This window comes from Oryctolagus cuniculus, chromosome 13 (assembly GCF_051225735.1).
Source record: "Oryctolagus cuniculus isolate XC-2025 breed Fujian yellow rabbit chromosome 13, ASM5122573v1, whole genome shotgun sequence".
NCBI lineage: Eukaryota > Metazoa > Chordata > Mammalia > Lagomorpha > Leporidae > Oryctolagus > Oryctolagus cuniculus.
The window spans coordinates 108,907,940-108,930,060 of record NC_142879.1 but is presented as its reverse complement, the minus strand read 5'-3'; the positions used below and the strand labels follow the sequence as shown (position 1 = coordinate 108,930,060).

Below are 22,121 nucleotides of genomic sequence, written 5' to 3'. Positions count from 1 at the left end.
GTGTATGTGTGTGCACCTGTGTGTATATGTGCACGTGTGTATATGTAAGTTGGGTTCCCCGGCAGGTTGGTGTGTGTATGTGTGTGCACCTGTGTGTATATGTGCACGTGTGTGTATATGTAAGTTGGGTTCCCCGGCAGGTTGGTGTGTGTATGTGTGTGCACCTGTGTGTATATGTGCATGTGTGTGTATATGTAAGCAGTAGGCACTGTAAGTATTTTGAATGCATGTAACATGCCAGAATTCAGCCTCTCCCTGGTCTTGGATAGAATCCTATGTTTAGGCCGTGTGGACATTCGCTTCCATTTTTGAGCCCAGCTGGCTTCTGGTGTGGACTGTGTGTGATCAGCTCATCACTGGGAGAGAGTGTGGCTGGCAGCTGGGTGTGGGGGCAGCTCCGGGGCCGGCTGCTGGCGAGGACTTCTGCACACGCCCAGGGGAAGGGGTGTGGAGGCTCAGTGGGGCAGGGTGCATTAGGGGTGTGTGAATCCTGCCCTTCGGTCAGGGACTCCCAGAGTTCCTGTGAGCAGTCTGACAGCTGTCAGTCTGTGACTTTGCCTTCTCGCTTGCACGCAGGCTTTGACTGCGAGGACACAGTAGGTGAGCAGTAGGGGGAAGGAGGCATGGAGGGTCCCTGCCCGTGCGTTCGGAAATGAAGTCAGGCGTCTGTGCTGCTCTGGGCGTTTGCTGATGGCAGCAAGCAAATGATCTTCAGGTCTCCGCAGTCAGTCGCCGAGTTAAGTTCAAGCTGGAGAAGCTGCTGTCCGGATGTTGAAACCCTGACCTACTAGAACGTTCTTCGTGGCAAAGTCTGAGACGACTCCAGGGTCGGAGAGTCGGTGACTCAGGCCTGTGATTCTTGGAACACGTGGGGAATCCTTGCTCTTCTCTCCCGTGCGGTAGCCGGAGGCAACCTGTCAGCAGATAGGTTCCGGCCTGGTGTCGTGGGGCAGGTCGATTCCTCCCTCTGCCCGCAGCCCTGTGTTTCTCAAACTTCACTTACTGGTCTGACGCACCCCTAGCCAGAGCGATGGACTCAGAATGATTTTAAGTTCAGGTAATTACGTCTCCGAGTGTTTGGCATTTAAACTTCAGAGCTGAATTGGGAGCCTGGTCTCTCTGTATCTGCTGTGACAAACGTCCTTGAACTAGTCCGCTCGATACTCAGCTGCAGACATCATCAGGAAATGGAAAGAGGGAGTCTTTCTCCATTGATCATTGGGCAGGCAGCAGCCCCTGGGGGCAGAAGGCTGTCCTCTGAGCTGGGGTGTCTGGTTTTCTCCGCCCCTCGTCCAGGGCATTGTGGAAGGAGATGAGATCCAGGAGTGGTGACTTTCCTGTCTTAGTTGTTCACATGTAGGCTGATATCTGCTACTGTTGCAAGGCATTTACATATGGTTACAGGACGTATGTCCTGGACCTGCCTGGGGCTTCTTAGTGTTCAAGGGTGCACATCAGAAGTCCTTGACTCTTAGGAGACAAGCTTCCTCACACTTGCGGGTACTCTGTCAGCTGCTGGGTGTGACCTGAATGATTTTAAAAGGCTTATTTATTGGACTTGGCACTGTGGTGCAGTGAGCTAAGCTGCTGCCTGCGATGCCAGCATCACTTATTGGAGCGCTGGTTCGAGTCCCGGCTGCTCCACTTAATAGTTTAGCTCCCTGCTAATGCACCTGGGCAAGCAGCAGAGGACGACCCAAGTGCTTGGGCCCCTGCGCCCACATAGACCCCGATGTAGCTCTCTGGGTTCCTGGCTTTGGCCTGGCCTGGCCCTGGATGTTGTGGGCATTTGGGGAGGGAAGCAGCAGGCGGGAGCTGCAGTGGGAATGCAGGCACTCTGATATCGGATGCAAGCATCCCAAGTTGGGTCTTACCTGCTGCACCGACTCCTGCCCCTCTATGTAAGTTTTGAGCAAGACAGGAGTAAATGTCGCAGCGTACCCAAGGTGTTTCCAGAGGGTGGTGTGAAGTTTCTTATTGGTACAGAAAAATTCTCTTCTGAGGGAGAAAGGTTCCTTTGCCTAAGGAAGTCAGATATGGGCTGGTGCTTCAAGAAGTGTGTGGCGAATGGAGTTAAAGGACAGATTGATTCTGATTTTGGTGCAAAAGGTTTTGAACCACGCATCGTGTTTTCATCACACACATTTTCCTGTGAACCTTTGAAGAGCCCTCACACTCTCTGTGTGTCAGGAACACGTGTGAGCCACCTGCTCCTTCAGGTGTGTGAAGCAGGAGGCTTCCGGTGAGCCTGAGCCACACACCCAGTGCCATCTGACCGGCAGTCGCAGCAAGGGCCCACGCTGGAGGGAGTGACTGGAACTGCGCCAGCGCGGATGGAGGAGAAAGAAGCGGGGCTAGAGACTGGAGACGTGTACGGCAATGTCACTGAGCCCGACGCTTGCTAGGGGTTGCAAGTGCCCGAGTGTGTCTTCTGTTTGTCCTCTGCGTGCCCACATGCAGGTGTTTCTGATCCTGTTGGTTTCACAGGTGAGTTGGAGCTCATTGCCTAAACATTTAGCCTGCTTGCTTTAGATGCCTCTCTGAACTTTGAAATACGTTCCCAGCCTCTGCTGATGACTTTGCACCACACCCTAGGAATACCGATCGGCAAGGCACCCAGCTCCTGCCGCTCCTGGGCACCACGCCTACCCCAGCACTGCACATGCTGGCTCTGTGATCTGCCCCACCGGCAGCCCCTCTAAAGCAGCAGCCGGGGCCAAGCTCCAGTAACTGGCACCAGGTAGGCGACAAAAGTATTCTCGTTGGATTCTCACGACAGCGCTGAGGTATGCTGGGAAGAGAGGAGGAAACCCAGGTTCAAAGAGACAGAGCGTTGCTCGCCTCACCGTCTTGTGATGGACCCAGGCCTCTGCAGTGCAGGGCTTGCTTTGCACCTGCCCAGTGAACCAGGAGCAGTCCCCAGGCATACCCGGAATAGCTGGGTAAACAAGCAGCCCGAGTCCTGTGTGTTGTCATCCATTGCCCCGTGAGCACGCCGTGTGCTGCATCCCAGTGTTTTCTGTGCGTGGGCTTGGCTTGTTTCTCCCTGGGGGGTTCTTGTATGGCTGCCCTGTTACAGACAGATACACAGGTGGGTGGAGCTGAGGGAGCTGTCACCTGCTGCTGCCTGGTGTTTTTTGAAATTAATTAATTATGGCAGAGTGGCACACACAGGAGAGGGAGGGAGGGTAGGAGAGGGAGAGGGAGAGAGAGAGAGAAATATCTTCCATCTACTGGTTCACTCCCCACATGGCTGCAAGGGCTGAAGCCAGAGTCTGGAGCTGTATCTGAGACTTGCACGTGGTCGACAGGGGTGGGGTTCTTGAGCTGTCATCCAGGGAGCTGGATTGGAAGTGGAGCAGTAGGATGTGAACCAGTGCCCATATGGGACCTGGAGTGGTAAGTGGTGGCTTTACCTGCTGTGCTACAGTGCCAGTCCCTCTAAGCCCATTCTTATAGAAGGCTAGGTAAGGGTCCCCATGTGGCCAGACATGCCCCTGCCCCAACCAAAGTCATGGCCTCCACACGGGCACGCATGAGCTGGGGGAAGGCACACAGCACAGTCACTGCTCCTTTTGCACCTGGGTGACCCAGCGTGGTCCCTGTCCCTGGGCCAGGCCGTTTTCTGCATGTTTTCAGTTTCTGGAGTCTCACTGTTCACTTGCCTACCCCATGGCCAGTAGAGACGACCCTGGAGGCCAGCATAGGCCACCGAGAGATCAGAGGTGCCATCTCCAGCCCTGCACAGCTGCCTGAGCCCATGGCCCCACCGCACGGCTGGGTCAGGGACAGCCAGGGTGTGCTCAGGGTGTGGGTACCGCTAGAGCCCCACCCACCCTCAGGCCTTTCTCAAGGGTCATCTTTCATAGAACGTTTTTAATTTGTTGATTCAACATAAACTTCATTTCTTGGAAATGTTTTTGACAAAAGACGCAACCTCAGCAATGCACTTTATAAATATAGACAGTATTTGGGCTGGCGCTGTGGGGTACCAGATAAAGCTGCGGCCTGCAGTACTGGCATCCCATATGGGCGCCAGTTCGAGTCCCAGCTGCTCCACTTCTGATCTACCTCTCTGCTATGGTCTGGGAAAGCAGTAGAAGATGGCCCAACTTGCTGGGTCCCTGCACGCACGTGGGAGACCAGGAAGCTCCTGGCTCTTGGCTTCGGATTGGCGCAGCTCCAGCTGTTGTGGCCATCTGGGGAGTGAACCAGCAGATGGAAGACCTCCCTCTCCCCCTCTCCCTCTGCCTCGTCTCCCTCGTCTCCGTCTCTCTGTGTAACTCTGACTTTGAAGTAAATAAATAAATCTTTAAAAAATAAATGATGGTATTTAGTGTGGGAGCCCAAACACAAATGGTCCATGCTGTGTGCTTCCCCAGGCAGCTGGCTGCTGGATTACCCAGTTGCAGGCACACACCTGACGCACAGATACCCCTACATTGGTACACACACACTTGAGACATACTCCTCACACATGTCTGACACACACATACCCCTACATACTTGACACACACCTGAGAATACCTCCCACACACTTGAAACACACACGAGACATACACACACCTGACACACATGCACCTGATACCCCCCACGTGCCTGAGACACATGAGACACACATACACGAGGCATGTACATGCAATATATACACACCAACACACACAGCTCACATTCAACACATATATACACACATGTATACACACTTGACACACATACACACACTGCTAACACACATCTAGTACATTGCCAATGCACCCATAACATACTTCCCAACATGCAAACACCAGACACATGCAAGGGACACATATGCAATACATATATACACACAAACCTCAACATACATAAACCAACACACACTCCAATACACACACATACACCCTAAATACATACTTGAAATACATGCAACGCACACACATACCAACATACATAGAACCAATGTACACATCCCAACAGACAGAAACCCATCACACACGTGCACATGCTGATATGTATATACACTGATACATACTCCCAACACACACACACACACTGTACATGCACATATACTGAAACACACAAACTTACACCAACATACACATACCAATACACACACATACCACCTCACCTCCAAACACACATGCATTAGTATATACATGCATGCACACAGACATCCTCAACACATACCTGTACACACATATCCTCTGACACACATGCACACTCACAATCCTCTAACACAGACATGCACACAAATTCTCACATGTGTACACCCTCTACACACATGCACACTCACCTAACCCACAATCTCACACATACGCACATCATCGGACACACACGTACATATGCATCCTCTGACACACGGATACACATCCTCTGACACACTCACATGTGCACACACATCCTGTGGCATACACACACATGTGCACACACATCCTACGAGACAGTCACGTGTGACATCCTCTGACACACATTTATACATGCATCCTCTGACACACTCACATATGCACACTCATCTGACACACTCACATGTGCACACCATCCTCTGAGACAGTCTTACACATGTATACACATCATCTAACACACACATGCGCACATGCATTTTCTGATAGAGACACATATCTCTGACACACACATGTGCACACACTCATGTGTAGACACCTCTGACACACTCATGTTCACACACATCCTTTGACATACACTCACATATGTACACACATCCTCCACATGCACACTGTCACACGTGTGTACCCACAGCCTCACACATGCATATACATCCTATGACACATGCACTCACATGTGCACACACATGTACATACATCTGATACATTCACATGTGTGCACACCCACACTGTTTGAGGGAGTTTCCTCCTTTAGCTTTGTTTTCACTGTGCTACCAGGGAAGTGGTGAGAAGTTCAAGTCTTGTAGTCTCATTACTGAATTTGAAAAATACTGGAAAAGACGCTGGAGTGCTGCATATTGGCATAAAGATATGCAGATCGCTCAGAGTTACAGTGTGCTCTGTGAGTGTTGGCTTTTTTGTGCCCAAGATTTCGTATTTAAATTCAACAGTATTCAATGGCCTCCACAGAAACATGGTTTTTATTATACAGCTGTAAGTTGGCCATGAACACAATATAATAATGTAATAGAACATTTCACTGTGTTTGGAGAGAGAGGATTTTTATAGTTATCAAATTACAATCACTGTATTCTCAAGGTACATAAATGAATTCATTACTCAGGGCAGATTCAAGCATAGAATATTATTTGAATAATGTAAGCCCTTAAGAATATATTTAATTATTCTTAAAATAAATTTTACATTGATAGGACTTGCATTCATGATTCAAAAACGGTGTAGAGTGCAAGGAATATAAAAACAGAATAATTATAAAGCCAGATATAAGGACATCTGTGTGTTGGTAGTGGGTATGTTCAGATAATTATTTTGGAGATGGACGTTTGGCACAGTGGTTAAGACACTATTTAGGACACCTGCACCCTGTATCAGAGTGCCTGGGTTCAAGCCCCGTCTCTGCTTCCGACTCCAGCTTCCTGCTAATGCACACCCGGGGAGGCAGCAGGTTCAAGTCCTTGGGTCCCTGCCACCCACGTGAGAGATTTAGATTGAGGTTTGGGCTCCTGGCTTCTGCCTGGCCCAGCCTTTGCTGTTTTGGGCGTTCACCGAGTGAACCAGCAGATGAACGATCTTGGCCTCTGCTTCTCTGCCTTTTAAATAAATTTTTAAAAGGAGAGAGGCGCCTTTCTCTGAAGGGAGGAAGGAACCTCCACTGTGATATGGCCTTGACTAAACAAGTTCAGAGTCAGTGAACTCAAGGGGCTTCCATAGCCTAGACAGCTCATAGCAAGAGCCTCAGGGGATTGCTGACGTCATAAATAAGAGTGCCAGTTGTTAAATCAACAACGGGAGTCACTGGGTACAGGCTCCCCACGTAGGATCTCTGTCCTTAATGTGTTCTACTATGAAACTTAAAATACAACACTACTAGTCGAACAATACCCTATACCTTGTGCGGTTGTGTGAGTGCAGCCTGTTGAAATCCTTGCTTAGTATATACTAAGTTGATCTTCTGTATATGAAGGTGATTGAAAATGAAACTCAATGAAGGGCGGGATGGGAGAGGGAGTGGGAGAGGGGAGGGCCACGGGAGGGAGGGAGGTTGGGGGGGAAGCCACAACAATACAAAAGTTGCATTTTATATTCTACTTAAAACTATTGGTTGAACTCTGTAATTAATACACAATTACTCTTAGGTGTTTAATGCTATAACTAGTACTCAAATAGTATTTTATACTTTGTGTTTCTGTGTGGATGCAAACTGTTGAAATCTTTACTTAATATATGCTAAATTGATCTTCTGTATATAAAGATAATTGAAAATTAATCGTGATGTGAACGGAAGGGGAGAGGGAGTGGGAGAGGGGAGTGTTGTGGGTGGGAGGGACGTTATGGGGGGGAAGCTATTGTAATCCATAAGATGTACTTTGTAAATTTATGTTCATTAAATAAAAAGAAAATTCACGTGCTGGTCAGTACGTGCACATGCAGTGTATGTGTGGCATGGGTGTGTGTATGTGTGAAGTATGGTGTGTGTGCTTGTGTGTGTGCATGTGTCTGTTCATGTGCTGTATGTACATGTGTATGTATGGTTTATATATGGTGCATGCGTGTACATGTGTGCATGCATGTATGCTGTGTGCATGCATGTTGATGTCATGTTTGGTATGTGTGCATTGTGTGCACATGTCTGATTGTGTGCAATGTGTGTATGGTTTGTTTATGGTGTATGCTTGTGTGCATGTGTGTGTATGGCATGTGTGTGTGCATGTGTCTGTGTGCTTGTGTGCATGTGAGCTGGGAAGCCAGCGACAGTGAGTGCTGACGCGTCTGCTGTGGCACTGAGCCTTGCCTGCCTAGATCGTGCTGTGTTTCGGCACCGACTGAAACAAGTGCCCTGGCCCGCGGGCTGCTCCTTGCACACATTTTCCTGGACCTTCGTGATGTTGCTGGGGACACACATTAGTGCCCCAACTCCGAGAGCGTAGTTGTAATGAGACGAGTGCACACAGCTGCTTGCAGAGCCAGGTGTTTTCTCATGGAAGCCATCAGCTTCCAGCAGGACATCCTGGAGGGACCCGCAGGGGAAGAGGAACCGGAGGCCACGGAGACAGCTCCCCAGGCCTGCAAGTCAGCTGCCCGGTCCTGTCCCTGGCCTTGCTCACGTGTCTCCGTTTCCCACCCCTCCCCCCTCCCCTCCTTAGTTCCGTCCACCCGCTCTGCACGCCCGAGGGTTTTCACAGCACAGAGGCTGCCCTGGGTCACACCCACCAGGGGTTCTCCATGGCCGTCCTGGTCCAGTGCCTGGTTCCATGCTGGGCACTTCGCCTTGTTGTCCCTCACGGGCCTCACCTCTGCACAGGTGGGGCGCTGCTGTCTGCGAGTTAGGAAGTAAGGTCCACGTGGGTCTCACAGGCCTGAGGTGTATGCAGCCGCTGAGCCAGGACGGTGCCTGTTTGCATTTCTAGTTAGCATCCCCAGTCTCAAAAAACAAGTCAGGAAAGCTCTAGAATTCAGCGCTGAGGCGATGCCACAGGTGGGAGATTCCACCCCTGACCTGTGGGCCGGGCTGTGGTTAAGGCACCAGAAGCACTGTGCACGATGTGCAGCCGCTGTGTGTGCAGTGTACAGGAGGCAGAGGCAGACTTTGCACTCAGACCTGAGTCCCAGCCCCAGATGCCCCCTATGTGTGAGTAAGTATTCCGATGTCTGAAGTCTGAAACGCTTCTGGTTCCAGGCATTTCACATGAGGGGTCCTCCGTCCACAGGCTGTTTTCCCCCTCGGTCTTGTTTTCTGTCTTTTTCATGACCAGAACTCATTCGTCCAAAGAGATTGTGGTTGTCCCATGTCTCTTAACGGTGAGTTTTGTCTTTGGATTTATGGCATCCATTTTATTTAGTCCCTGCTTGGCCTGATTCTTACTGTTATTCTAGAGGCAGACACACATGGAGGGGCAGAGAGAGAGAGAGGGAGAGAGGGAGGGAGGGAGAGAGGGAGGGAGGGAGGGGGGAGAGGGAGATAGAGGGAGGAGAGAGGTAGAGAGAGAGGAAGAGAGAAGGAGAGAGGGAGAGGGAAGGAGGGAGGGAGAGAGAGGGGGAGAGAGAGAGAGGGAAGGAGGGAGAGAGAGGGGGAGAGAGAGGAAGAGATGGAAGGAGGGGAGAGGGAGGGGGAGAGATGGAGAGGTGGAGAGATGGAGTGGGGGGGGGAATGCAGACACAGAGAGATGTCCCTTCTGCCAGTTCACTCCTACAGTGCCCACAACAGCCGGGTCTGGGCCAGGCTGAAGCCAGGAGCCAAGAACTTAATCCAGGTCTCCCGTGTGAATGTAAAGGACTCAGGGACTTGAACCATCATTTGCTATTTGCTTAGCTGTCCATTAGCAGGAAGTTGGGATCAGGAGCAGAGCTGGGATTAAACCCAGGCACGGCCGTGTTTGATGCAGTGTCTTAAACGGCATCTTAACTGCTGGAGCAAATGCCCGCACCTGCTCTGTTTTTAAACTTACTTCTTTGAAAGGTGAAGCAACAGAATGAGAGGGGGGAGGGTGAGAGAGAGAATCTTTTATCCAAATCCCTGCCAACAGCCAGGAATTCCAGGAGGCTGGACTTTGATCTGGTCTCCCATGTGGGCGGCAGCCGTCGCGAGCTGCCTCCTAGGGTGCACCTTAGCAGGAAGCTGCGTCAGAAGCAGAGCCAGGACCCAGCCCCAGCACGCCAGTGTGAGACACCAGTGACCAAGTGGAGGCCTGGCCACTGCACCACCGCAGCCCCCCGCGCCCCCAGACTCCTGCTGCTTTCTGGCTGCCTTCTGTGTCCCTCCCCCGGCTCTTTCGTTTCATCTCCCACCATAGGGATGTGCATTTTAGTTCCGTTCTCTGTGGGTTTCCTTTGAAGCTATGCTTACTAAATGAAAAAACAAAAACCAGTAACTCCCCAGCTGCTGTGGGAAAAGGCAAAGCCAAACAGGTGACCCCATGTCCTGCCCATGTGCTGTTGCTGCCCCGTCTGCTTTGTGAGCCACACAAATCGGATGTCCACGGTGTTGTCTTATTATTCACATTTCTTGTGCTTAGTTTATTCACGTGCAGAACGATTTCTTGGCTCTCCTTTTCTCCTCATATCCTTGAATCTCTTGCTGGACCCATTTTCCTCCTTTTTAATGTTCTGTTGGAAATTTTTCCTATTGGAAAAATGCTGAGTTCCCAGTTGTGTGCAGACAGGAAGTGCCGGCCTCCCAGGCTGCTCCACTCCTGCCAGTCTTCCATCACCACTGCCCAGAAGTCTGCTGTCTGCCTCGTGGTCCTTTTGTTGGAGCCTGAGGTTTTCTCTTTGGGTGCTTGAGGTTTTATTTTGGGATGCCGCAGTAGCACAGCTGTCTCCCTGCAGTGAGCAGGCGTGTGCACACGGCCCAGGCTGTGGTACTGGGGTGTGTGAGAGGCTGGGGTGCTGCACTAGCACAATTGTTCTCCCTGCAGTAGCAGGCGTGTGCACACGGCCCAGGCTGTCCTGCGTGGCTCTTTGGGAGCTCTTGCAGGGCGTGGTTCAGATGAGATCTGAAGCTGCCACTTCCCTATTCATGCATCAGTCACCCACACATCCGTCTGTTTCTGAGTGGGTTATTGTGATGGCACCAAAACACCCAGCTTCCTGGGTCTCGGGGGAGATGTGTTCCAGTGCACGGCAGTGGTCACCTCCTTTACAGACACACGGGTGCAGAGAACGAGGCGTTCAGAACAAATCCTAACTGCGCAGATGCCTTCACTGCCTGCCCCGACAGAGCCAGGACCAGGGGCCCCAGGGGTACACGGGGCTCTCAGCGGCACCACCAGTAGGTCCCCGAAGCGGAAACCTTCTCATGTGAAAGAAAACGTCTCATTTCTCATCTGCTCGTGCTGTGACCATAGTGGACTTTCCGCAAGTTCTGTTTTTCCAAGTTGCTATGTATGTGTGTGTGTACTATGTCTGTGTAGGTGTGTCTGTGGTGTGTACGATTGTATATATGTGTGTAGGTTTATGTATATGAGGTGTGTTTGTGTTTAAATGCATGTGTAGGTTTGTGTGTGTTAGATGTGTGTGGGTGGTGTGAGTATGGTATGTAGGTATATGTGTGTGTAGATGTAGGTGTGATGTGTGTAGGTTTATGTGTATGAGATGTGTATAGGTGTGTGTGGTGTGTAGGTGTGTATGGTTGTGTTTGTGAGTGGTGTGTGTGTAGGTGTGAGTGATGTGTAGGTGTGTAGATGTGTATGTATGGTTGTGCGAGTGGTGTGTGTGTAGGTGTGTGTGAGTGATGTGTAGGTGTGTAGATGTGTGTGGTGTGTGTAGGTATATATGTGAATGTGTGATTTGTGTGTAAGTGTGTGGTGTGTGAGTATGTGTGTAGATATGTGTGGCGTGTAGGTGTGGATGGGTGATGTGTGTGTAGGTGTGTGTGTATAGGTTTATGTGTATGAGGTGTGTGGTATGTAGGGATGTGTGCATGTGAGTGGTGTTTGTGTAATGCGTGTGAGTGGTATTTGTGTGTAAGTGTGTGTAGGTGTGAATGGTGTGTGTAGGTGTGTATGTGTGTGATATGTAGGTGTGTACATAGGTATGTAGATGTTTATGTGTAGGTGCGTATGGTATGTGTGATGTGGTATATGTATGTGTGTGTAGATGTTAATGGTGTATGTGAGTGGTGTGTGTGTGGTATATATGGTGTGGTGTGTGTGGTATGTAGGTGTGTGTGTAGGTATATGTGGTATGTGTATAGGTGTGTGTGTAGCTGTGAATAATGTGTGTGTATAGGTGTGTAGATGTGAATGGTGTGTGTGTGTGTGAGTGTAGGTATATAGATGTCTATGTGTGATATGGTATGTCTATGTGTAGATTTCAGTGGTGCATGTGTAGTTATGTATGTAGATGTGAGTGGTGTGTGGTGTGCATGTGTAGGTATATGTGGTGTGTGTATGTATGTGTAGGTGTGAATAATGTGAGTGTGTGGATGGGTAGATGTGAATGGTGTGTGTGGTATGTGTGGTGTGTGAGTGGTGTGTAGGTGTGTGGTATGTAGATGTGTGTATAGGTGTGTGAGTGGTGTGTGGGTGTGTATGTAGGTGTGTGTGTGTAGGTATGTAGATGTCTGTGTGGTATGTGTGATGTGGTATGTGTATGTGTAGATGTCAGTGGTGTGTGTAGGTATGTGTGTAGATGTGTGTATGTGTAGATGTGAATGGTGTGTGGTGTGTATGGTGTGTGTATGTGTAGGTGTATGTGGTATGTGTGTATGTATGTGTAGATATGAATAATGTGTGTGTGTAGATGGGTGGATGTGAATGATGTGTGTGGTGTGGTATGTGTGGTGTGTGAGTGGTGTATAGGTGTGTGTGGTATGTAGATGTGTGTGTAGGTATGTGGTATGTGTGTGTAGTATTTTGTAGGTGTGTGTTTAGTATGTGTAGGTTTGTGTGTAGATGTGAATAATGTGTGTGGGTGTATAGATGTGATGGTGTGTGTATAGGTGTGTGGTATGTGTGGGTGTATAGATGTGATGGTGTGTGTGTAGGTGTGTGGTGTGTGTGGGTGTATAGATGTGATGGTGTGTGTGTAGGTGTGTGTAGGTGTATAGATATGATGGTGTGTGTGTAGGTGTGTGGTGTGTGTGGGTGTATAGATGTGATGGTGTGTGTGTAGGTGTGTGGTGTGTGTGGGTGTATAGATGTGATGGTGTGTGTGTAGGTGTGTGTGTGTGTAGGTGTATAGATATGATGGTGTGTGTGTAGGTGTGTGGTGTGTGTGGGTGTATAGATGTGATGGTGTGTGTGTAGGTGTGTGTGGGTGTATAGATGTGATGGTGTATGTGTAGGTGTGTGGTGTGTGTAGGTGTATAGATGTGATGGTGTGTGTGTAGGTGTGTGTGTAGCTGTGTGTGTGTGTGTCTGGGGCAGTGTGGACCCAGGAAGAAAGAATGACAGTGACGCACGTGTCTGTGTGCGTCTCCTCCCCTGCTGCTGCAGGCTGCCCTCCCGCCCCAGCCCTGCCTCGGCCACCTTGGAAGCCTGGGTATTCGCTGCCAGCGCCTCCTGCCCTACCCGCTTTGCTGGGCTCACTCGCTTCTCTGCTCTCGGCAACTCCTCACACTGCCTGTTTCTAAGCCGCCCGATCCCAGATGCCACATTTCTGACTGGCCTCCTCAGTGCTTTTACATCTGAAGCCAGGAGCCAGGAGCTCCATCCAGGTCTCCCACGTGGGTGCAGGGCCCAAGCACGTGGCCATCCTCCGCTGCTTTCCCAGGCCATTAGCAGGGAGCTGGACTGGAAGTAGAGCAGCTGGGACTTGAACTGGTGCCCATATGGGATGCCAGTGGAGTTGAAGGCAGCAGTTTAACCTGCTGGCTGCAATGCAGGCCCTGTTTCTTTAAAAACATGAAAAGAAGGCCGGCGCCGCTGCTCACTAGGCTAATCCTCCGCTTAGCGGCGCCGGCACACCGGGTTCTAGTCCCGGTTGGGGCGCCGGATTCTGTCCCGGTTGCCCCTCTTCCAGGCCAGCTCTCTGCTGTGGCCAGGGAGTGCAGTGGAGGATGGCCCAAGTGCTTGGGCCCTGCACCCCATGGGAGACCAGGAAAAGCACCTGGCTCCTGGCTCCTGGCTCCTGGCTCCTGCCACCGGATCGGCGCGGTGCGCCAGCCGCAGCGCGCCGGCTGCGGCGGCCATTGGAGGGTGAACCAACGGCAAAGGAAGACCTTTCTCTCTGTCTCTCTCTCTCACTGTCCACTCTGCCTGTCAAAAAAAAAAAAAAAAAAAAAAAAAGAAAATGTAGATAAAATATTTTTTCTGATACACTGTATGGTATTATTAATAATGAGATAAGCTGGCACCATGGCTCACCTGGCTAATCCTCCGCCTGTGGCACCGGCATCCTGGGTTCTAGTCCCGGTCGGGGTGCCGGATGCTGTCCCAGTTGCTCCTCTTCCCATTTCTCTGCTGTGCCTGGGAAGGCAGTGGAGGATGGCCCAGGTCCTTGGGCCCTGCACCGCATGGGAGACCAGGAGGAAGCACCTGGCTCTCTTCTTCGGATTGGTGCAGTGCGCCGGCTGTAACCGCCATTTGTGGGGTGAACCAACGGAAGGAAGACCTTTCTCTCTGTCTCTCTCTCTCTCACTAACTCTGCCTGTCAAAAAAAAAAAAAAGGGATAATAATAAGACACATTTTTTTTTTTTCCTTTCTCTTTCTGTCTCCCTTCCCTCCCTTCCTCCTTCTGTCTGTGGAAGACAGGGCCTGTGAGGGTGACAGTGCTCAGCGCTGGTCCCTGGTCCCTCTCGGGGCCTCACAGGTCTTCCGCTGCCTCTGTCTCCTCCTGCTGTCCTGTTGCTTCCTTGTGGTGGGCTCCATGCCGTCCTCCTGGCTTCCCTCCCCAGCAGTGTCACTGAGAGCTGTTGGAATCACAGGACAAGGCAGACAGACAGGAGGCCCCCACCAGCCCACGTGGAGCCCCCTCTGCGTCATGGGGAGCAGGGAGTGTCGGGAGGGGTCGTGTCCTCGCCATGTGTCCTTCACCTTGGAATCTGCCTGGGAGCCGCTGGGCCTGCCTTGCCGTGTGGCCGAGGGCTGGGCTGGGAGCTGGAGTGGAGGCCTCCGTGTCATGGTGAGCTGTGGCCTTGCTTCAGTGTGGAGTCATCCCCAGCAACGCACAGGTCCCTCCTCCTCTGCACCCCACCTGGCCCTGGCTGGCCTGGGGACCCTCTTGCAGCCCTGGCACGCTGATGTCTCTGGCCTTGGTCATCCTCACGTAGCCGTCACTGTCACCGAGATGCCGTTTGTGGCCACCTCGTGTGCGTGTTCAGCCAGATTCCGTGCTCCTCCAGGGTGGGTTTTACTGTGTGTCCCACAGGTTCGGGGGCAGTTCCCTGCGCTCCCACCCGGGGCCCCTCCCTCCTGACCACCGCAGCCCAGCTCAAGGCCCGTCCCCTGCTGTGCCCCTGGGACCCCTTGGTGCTGTGAATGCGGATTGCACTTCCATGGTTTCACACCTGGTCCTGCCGCGTGTGCTTTTTCTCGAAGTGAAAGCAGAGACTGTGTTTAGGGGACAGTGTGATTCGTGTTGTCAAGGGATTAATTAAAAGCATTTCAGGTTGGCCCAGCACTCTGAGCCCAGCGTGTTTTACGAGATCACAAATGGCCAAGGAAAATGGCTGGGAGAGATGGAGGCGTTCCAGACCGCAGGCTGCAGCAGGGTTTTGCTGTTGCTGTTTACTGAGTAGAAGCTCCAGGTTGGAAACCAGCGAGGAGATAGGAAGGTGGGAGCTCGAGGCCCCCGTCTGGCCTCTGCCACACCGGCTACGAGGGTCTGTGTCCTGCATAAGTTGTTGCCCAACTGTGCTCCAGGACCTGGGAACCACACCTCCCCCCCTGGCTAATTGCTGTGATTAAGTGTTGCGCTGGTAACACAATCCTTGGCTCTGTCCCCGGCGGGCCCCAGGAGGTCTCCCGGCAGCCCTGTTCCTGAATCAGCAGAGATTCCGGAGTGGCCGGGAGGCGCTGAAAGGCTGGGGGTTGCACGTGAGCTGGGCTGGGCTCCCGCGGGGCAGGTCTGGGGTGAGAGCGCGCTTTCCCTGGTCTCCGGGAAATATCTCGTGACAGCCAGTTGCTTGCTTTGGACCATTCTGGAGCCTGGTTTTCACATTAGGGGAAACCCACACCACGTCTGGGGTGAAGACCTGCCATTGCCGTCTGAGCCCGCTTCAGGCCGTGCCTTGGAGACCTGGGAGCCAGCGTGGTGGACGGGTGAGCTCTCCCTGGGGGCAGGTTTAGAGTCAGCACTGGGACCAGGGACCCCAAGCCCGGGGAAGGGGCACAGTGGACACACAGCAACTCTTGTTCCATTGTGGGCGACTGCTAAAGTCCTACACCTTGGGGACACTTGGACGTTTTAAGTTGCAAGGAAGAATATCTGGGCAGGTTGGAAGCCTGGGGAATACAGGCACCACCCCCCTACCCTTGAATCTCTTTAAAAATCAACTCTTAGGGCAAGCAGTGTGGTGCTGCAGGTTAAGCTGCTGCCTGGGGTGCTGGCGTCTCATATGGGCACCAGCTCGAGTGCCAGCTGCTCCATTTCCGATCAGCTCTCTGCTGATGCACCTGGCAAAGCTGCAGAAGACACCCCAAATCCTCAGGCCCCTGCCACCCACACTGGAGACCCAGATGAAGCTCCTGGCTCCTGGTTTCAGCCTGGCCCAGTGCTGGTTGTTGTGGCCATTTGGGGAGTGAACCAGCAGGTGGAAACTCTATATTCTCTCTCTTTCTCTATCACTCTGCCTTTCAAATAAGTGAATTAATTAAAAAGAGCTGTACAGAAAACAAGAATTTTGATGGGTGAACAGGGCACTCACTAAGGAAAATCGTATCAGTGATGCGGAAACACAGTAGAAGAATCTTTTGGAGAAGAAACAGGAAAAAGATCCAGGGAAGAGAATGTGAGGCTGAGTTGGGGAGGGCCCTTGTCGGGGCTGTGGTCACTGTAGGGACAGGAAGCTCACTGGCCAGAGCGCCTCTGACATAAATCATAACAGCAGTCAGAGACAGCATTCCTGGCCTGGGGAAGACTCCAACGACAAGGTTTAAAGTGAGGAGACCCACTCTTGCGGGGCCTGCTGAGCAGTTTTGAACATTAAGGCAAAGCAACTCCGATGCGTGTTTAGGAAAGCAAGTCACGAGGTGACCACAGTTACTTTTCGCCATGACAGATGCCAGGCAAGAGCTTATGTGGGAGGGGAATGTGGAGACCCTAGGGCTGGGGCACAGACTACTCGCTGACCTGCGTGCTCGCTGCCCCTTGCATTGGCTGTGGCCGTCAGACTACGAGTGTGGACCGGTGATGGGCGTGACTTCAGATTGTCCTGGTGCTCTGCTTCTTGCCTTTCCCTGGAATGTGGATGTGGTGTTGGGCGCCACGTTGTGCCGTCCATAGGAGGGCTGCACGCCGAAGGGGTCTGGGTCTCTGGGTGACCTGTGCCACGGGTCTCCCTGGCAAGTCCTGGTGGCTCCCGCTGGGTTGTTCCAGGAAGTAGAACCACAGGTCTGCTTGTTTGAACACCCGGGACCCTGTGACAGCCTCGTAGCCTGTGCTCCCGTGGGAACACCCAAGCCTCCTGCACCCATACAAGCTGTCAGTCATGAGCAATGGCATACAGAACAGAGTAACCCCATGGCCTTTTAACACAAGGCTCAGTGGCAACTGGGTGTTCCAAGCAAAGTGTAAATCTCAACCTAAACCTTACACTTCATACAAAATTTAACTCAAAATAGATCACAGACTTCGCGATAAAGTGTAGAACTATGAAACTTTGAGAGGACAAAGGTCTTTGGACCCTAGGGCTGGGCAAATAGCTAATAGATGAAACATAAAAACACTCCATAATGGGAAAAATTGATACATCAGCCCTCATCAGAATTTTGGAAACTTTGTTAAAGTTTACTTACTTTATTTGAATGGGACTCACACAGAGATCTTTCATATACTGGTTCACTCCCCAGATGTCCACAACAGCTGAACTGAGACGACCCAGAGCCAGGAGCCCGGAACTCCGTCCAGGTCTCCCATGTGGGTGGCAGGGACCCAGATGCCTAAGTCCCAGGGCAAGCGTCAGCAGGGAGCTGGACTTGAGCCAAGCTCTCAGATAAGGGAGGTGGGGGTCCTAGGTGGCGTCTTAGCTGCTGTGCCATCCGCCTGCCCCGAAGCCCTTCAGCGTTTTGATTGTGGTGGTGGAAACACGGGCCTATAGGTGGGATACAGTCATAGAAAGGACACACATTCATGCATGTGTACACACAGGAGTACCAGTAACACAAGAAGTCTGAGTGAGCTTGGTGGGCTGTGTGCATGTCAGTATCCTGGCTGCAATACTGTTTTCGATGTTTGCACAATGTCACCATTTGGAGAATCTGAGTGAGGGCCCCGGGAATGCCTCTGTTATTTCTTGCAACAGCGAAGATCTCCATAAACAATTGAATTAAGAATGCAGGAAACCAGGCCCTGCATTGTGGTGTAGTGGGTGAAGCTGCTGCGTGGGCTGCCCTCCAATACAGGGTAGGGAACGTCACAAGTGGTGGTTTAAACACCTGCCAGGAATCGTAGTGTTTTAAGCAAATAAAACCCTGAACTCTGCATAGAATCATGGGTCTGTTATTAATCCAGTTTTTTTCTGAATTAGAAAGGGATGGCAAATTCATCATGTTCCTGAAAACCTTCTCTAAACCTTATATTTGTTAGCCTGTGGTCTTTTCTTTCTTTCTTTTTTTTTTTTTTTTCAGGCAGAGTTAGAGAGAGAAAGGTCTTCTTTCCGTTGGTTCACCCCCCAATTTGCCGCTATGGCCGGCACGCTGATCCGAAGCCAGGAGCCAGGTGCTTCCTCCTGGTCTCCCATGGGGTGCAGGGTCCAAGCACTTGGGCCATCCTCCACTGCACTCCCTGGCCACAGCAGAGAGCTGGCCTGGAAGAGGAGCAACTGGGACAGAATCTGGTGCCCCAACCGGGACTAGAACCCGGTGTGTCAGTGCCACAGGCAGAGGATTAGCCTAGTGAGCTGTGGCGCCCGCAGCGTGTGGTCTTATCATAGCGCCTTTCCCCTCAAGTATTCTACCTGACAATGCAGTTTGAAAAATGTGGTTCCTTCAGTCTTTGCCTTGATTTACTCTATTTTTATAAATGAAATCCAGAAAAATGCTGCATTTTGCAGTTTTTACCGAAATAGTGATTAATTTCATTTTAACTCGCAAAGATGCAAATGTGGCAATATCAATCTGATTTTGCTTTCTGTATACTCAGATGGTTTTAAAATAAGAGCCAAAGTAGAGAAATGTCTGAGTGCTAAATGTATTATGAGGACGTCGGAAGAGAATGTCAAAGAGGAAGCAGGAAGTTTGAAAAAAAAAATCTTGATTAAGTTTCCATAAATATTTGTTCAGAATATGCTGCAAATTCCAGTATGCAAAAGTGATTAAAACAAACCTTCCCTCGTTCTTTCTTCCGCAGTGTTGGAGAGTATGTAAGCACGTGTCCCCCTTTCTACCCAGCGTTACAACTCTGCATGTTTAATCAATTGCGTGGAAGTGGAAAATTAAAGGCAGAGTTTTATGTGCACACAGAGTTGCTGATGGGATTGGAAACAATGGAATTAGTGTGTGAGCCCCGCTGACGGCTGAAGGAAGTGGGCCAGACCTCGCAGGTTCCTGTGAATGTTTGGTCCAGGAGGCAGAAATGAAGCTCGGTGCACGCTTGCATTGCTTTCACTTGAAAGAACTGAGCTGTGTTTCAAAGGTGGACTCACTAACTCAGTCCCCAGCAAGTGGACCGGGGGCCGGGGCTGACCAGGAAAAGCGAAGGTCTCTCCAGCAGCTTGCTCGGACGCCCTTGGCTCTGCGTATTCTCGCCTTCAAATCCCGTTGCTTGAAAGTGTCCTAGGGATTCCTCTTTGACTGAGGGGTGTCTGTCTCTAGTGCCCTGAGTGGCCGCTCTGGCTCGCGAGTTGCGGAATTGGACTTAACAGAGTCGCCGCCTGCCTTTGGACGTGGCTCCAGAACTAGTCCCTGCTGGCCTCCCTCCATGATGCACTCTTGGGGTCCTTAATTGGGACAATTATGGCAAAGTAGGGGACTCCAGGAGGGGAAACGAGCCGCTTTAGCTAATGAGTTTTCTTCTTCTGGTGCGCTTCTATTTTAGCGACAAATTAGTTTCCTCCTCTTCTAGGTTCCTCCTAAGAACCAGAGCAAAATTGAATCTCTGCCTTTTCCCCTTGAAACCCCTTTGTCTTTGAAATTTTCAGAAATTACTACAACCGTCGTCTGATTCAGTCTTCGGAGCTGAGTAGTGAGTTTAGCAGAAAACTGGGTCTTTCTTGCTGTATCTTGTTGCTAAAGAGATTAATGGGGGGGTGGGGGTGGCAAAGGGTGGTGAGAGCAGGATTTTGGCAGATGGTGGAGTTCGTAGGCTCAGAACAAAATGACCACGTTCAGTTCTGCAGCCAAGCTTCTGATGGAATGGGTGAGAGAAAATAAAATGGGGTTTCTGATTTATCTGCCCGGTTTCATCCCTGAGCATAGCCAGGTCAGGACAGTTAACCCCCGAGTTACTGCCTTCAACCTTGGGGCCCTCTGTCTGTCCTCTTGTGTCATTGTCTCGATTCCCCAAACTCCCCGTATTTCACAAAACCTACCACCCAGGTGAAAACTGGTCCATTCTGATACCTGCTCCCCGACTCCCCTGCAAACCTGGGTGTGCTACAGGGCAGCATCAGCATCCTCATATGGATTTGAAATATTTTCGTTCACCCCAATGCTTCATAAAGGTTAAGGTCCTCTCCTCGTGCCCACTCTTGTCTGCATATCGAACACCCTGCAGTATTTGCATCTGTTTTCAAAACCTGTGTCCTCCGAAAGGAGTGACAGACTCCATGATAATCCACAGGATTCCTTTCTTTCTGTGCTATTGTGAAGAGGGCGGTGCTGGGCAGGGTGTGAATAAATAGTTGCCTGTGGAAATGACCGTCACAGGGGGATGGCTGGAGAGTGCTGAGCCCACCAGGGCTGCAAAAATTGGAGAGCAACTTGAGTTTCCAGCTGCAAGCAGGAAGCAAGTCTGGCGCTGGTCCCTCCCCACCGGCTCTGCGACCCCTGTTAGCTGCCACAGGGCAGGCGCCCTCCAGGCAGGGGAGCACGGATGCAGCTGGGCCCCATTCTCCTGCCATGGAGCCCGCTCAGGGACAGAGCGCTTTGCAGCTTCCGAGAGGAGAGCAGAGACTTTGTAGAAGCTCCTGCACAGAACGAAGCCATGGAGCACAGGTGCAGCCCCAGGCCAGCCAGCGGGCACCTTGGATCCTGGATCGGAACTTCCAGAGACGACAGGACGCCGAGTCCGTCCTGGGCCGCCCTCCAGTTATCTCACAAGTTCTCTTCTGGGGAGAACCAGAGGCGGACGTTAACACCCCCATAAATCCTTTAGGGTACCTGGACTGTGGTGGACAGAGAGTGCACTGTTTGCTGCCTGGGTTCCTGAATGTGAGTCCAGTTGTTCTCCAGAGTCTGTGTTGCCTCAAAAAAGAAAAAAATCCTCCAGAAAAGTTCCAGTAGTGGCTGGGGCAGCAAACCCCAAGGCCAGTGGTGGTGGAGCTTAGAGGGCTGGCACAGGAAGTCTCCACTCCCGCCCTCGGCCAGGCAGGTGTGCCCAGCAGCAGGAGTGTGTGCGCCTTCCATCTGTGGATGCGCCTGGCCTAGGGTTCCTGGCTGCATTGAGAGGCCGTATGGGGAAGCCAGGCCTCAGCTGTTGTGGTCATTGTGGTCTACTCCTCGTCCCGACTGCATCAGAATGAAGTCCGAGCCGGCGTCACTTTGCTGGTGCCTGGCTGAAGGAGGACCTGGCCTGGGGTCTGCGTGGAGGAAGGCTCCAGGAGCTTAGTCTGTCGGGGGTCTTTGTGGTGGTGGCTGCTTTGTGTCAGATTTCTGTTGCTTTCCAGCAACGCAGTCCTTACCTACGGGAGCTTGTGTTTCGTAGGGATGAGCAGAATTAACATCGAGTTTGCAGTCACTACATGTAAGACCAGGCTTGGTGCTGTATGGTGCAGTAGCTAGAAAGGCCAATGTTTCTGTCCTCCGTGAATTCCCCACACGGTTTAGGTGACAGTATGGGATGGAAAGTGGCTGAGAATACTGCGTCTTCAACAGCCCATTGGCATGGACTGTTCCCATAAGTAGCTTTAGCACTTTTGAATCTTAATCTACATAAATCCATGGTCTGTTTTGTATCTTGTTGTATACAAATTACTAAGTTTTTTATTTTATTTTTTAAAAAATTTATTTATTTGAGAGATAGAGTTACAGACAGAGGGGGAGAGAGAGAGGTCTTCAATCCACTGGTTCAACCCCCAAATGGCTGCAATGGCCGGAACTGGGCGGATTGGAAGCCAGGAGCTTCTTCTGGGTATCCCACATGGGTACAGGGGCCCAAGCACTTGGGCCATCTTCCACTGCTTTCCCAGGCCATAGCAGAGAGCTGGGTCAAAGAGAGGCAGCTGGGACTTCAACTGGCGCCCATAT

The 22,121-nt window shown here is 51.3% G+C and overlaps 1 long non-coding RNA gene across 7 annotated transcripts in view; it reads left to right on the top strand.

Moving 5' to 3' along the window:
* Window positions 1-22,121, top strand: part of LOC127487554 (uncharacterized) — a 127,003-nt gene that overhangs the window by 19,772 nt on the left and 85,110 nt on the right. For 2 of the 7 annotated variants that reach the window (XR_016219924.1, XR_016219929.1), the window contains 3 exons: window positions 2,191-2,487; window positions 2,596-2,740; window positions 19,066-20,105. The exons of 3 other annotated variants lie outside the window; for them this stretch is intronic. This is a non-coding gene — a long non-coding RNA (uncharacterized LOC127487554). Of the gene's footprint in view, window positions 1-2,190; window positions 2,488-2,595; window positions 2,741-15,720; window positions 15,819-19,065; window positions 20,106-22,121 lie in introns of those variants that run through there. 2 more of the 7 variants (XR_016219930.1, XR_016219925.1) reach the window with 2 other exon arrangements.